Here is a 1,410-nt window from a genome sequence, read left to right on the forward strand (position 1 = left end):
CATCCTCGCAATAAAACACCCATCACTGATATTTGAGTTTTATGATGAACTAATGTACGAATAGCTGCTGAAAATGAATATAATGCAAAACAACAACATTCAACCTCCCATTATTATCATTCCTCATTGTTTTCTCTGGAACATATACTCCTCCCTGTGTTTCCCTCTGACTCTGCTGACTGTTGGCATCTCCATCCTCCTCTCCATTTCCATGATTTGTTTCTCCTTCTCTTCCTTCCCTAACCTTCCTATCATCTCCTTGGTACATCTCCTTGTTCTGGTTCCACAGAGCTCCTTCGTTTTTCCTTTTTAATTTGATTTTTTAGACTTCTTTTGGCAATATCTCTGGAAATATTCCCTTTCCTCCATTCTGTCACTTCAAGCCTTCGATGGGGCTTCTTTGGCTCAGACCTCTCTTTAACGTGATTCTTTCCCTTCCTGCTTAGGGTCAGTAAAACTCACTACAGTTCAGTAACCTCTGTACTTGGTTTCATTTTTTTCTTGTCTCGTAGAGTTTTTGTCTCTCTTCCTGCTCTCCTTCGACCTTCAACTTTTTCAAGCTTCCTGCAACCTCTCTGCTCTCCCGACTTGAACTCGTCAAGCTCTCGGCCTTTTTTCCATCTTTCGTGTCTGGACTCAGACCCAAGGCAGTGACAGACTCTTGAACTCCAGCATGAAGGTTATCTCCATTTCTCTCCATTTCCTTCAATGCTTTGGGTATCAGACATAATGAATGCACAAGAGTTCTAAGGTGAAAGTTAGTTTGTGAAAGCGAATTCGCTGCCCTGACAGCTGCCAGCACGCAATTCCACAGATCTTACAACACGTCACTCAAATGCACTGCCCAATCTCTTCTGTGATCTGAAATGTCTATGGAAGCCTTCTGATAGCATAAATGGTGTTTGTACTTTGTGGTAGTCCTTAAGGCAATTATTCTGTATGACGAAAAGGCACTGACGTGGCACCTAACTAACGCAAATTTGAGAAATTTTGCAAGTAGACTGGCATTCAGCTCGCAAGGCGCCTATTCGGGACGTGTAATCTCTGCCACACCAGCGATGTGTCACAGAGCAGGCAGCCGCCTTCTTATCCAAATGTATGGATGATATCGTTTAACTTAGTGAATTTCCTGCTGTCAACTGTTTTACAAACAGACAACAGTTTTTAAAACTGTTTGAATCAGCTTATTGATCACAAGGATGTAAACAATACGTGTGGTGTCGTTAGTAACACAGACCAAATCTTTTAATAATCTGAAAAATAAATACTGAAGACAAAAGTCTTAGATTAATTATATCTGCGTATCATCTATTTAATTTTTTTTTTGTCCTTCTTTATTCTTATGATAATTTAAAACTAATAATAAGTGTAATTACGTGGCAACTTAATAAACGGGGAAAGTTTTGAATC

Source organism: Penaeus monodon, chromosome 21 (assembly GCF_015228065.2).
Source record: "Penaeus monodon isolate SGIC_2016 chromosome 21, NSTDA_Pmon_1, whole genome shotgun sequence".
Lineage (NCBI taxonomy): Eukaryota > Metazoa > Arthropoda > Malacostraca > Decapoda > Penaeidae > Penaeus > Penaeus monodon.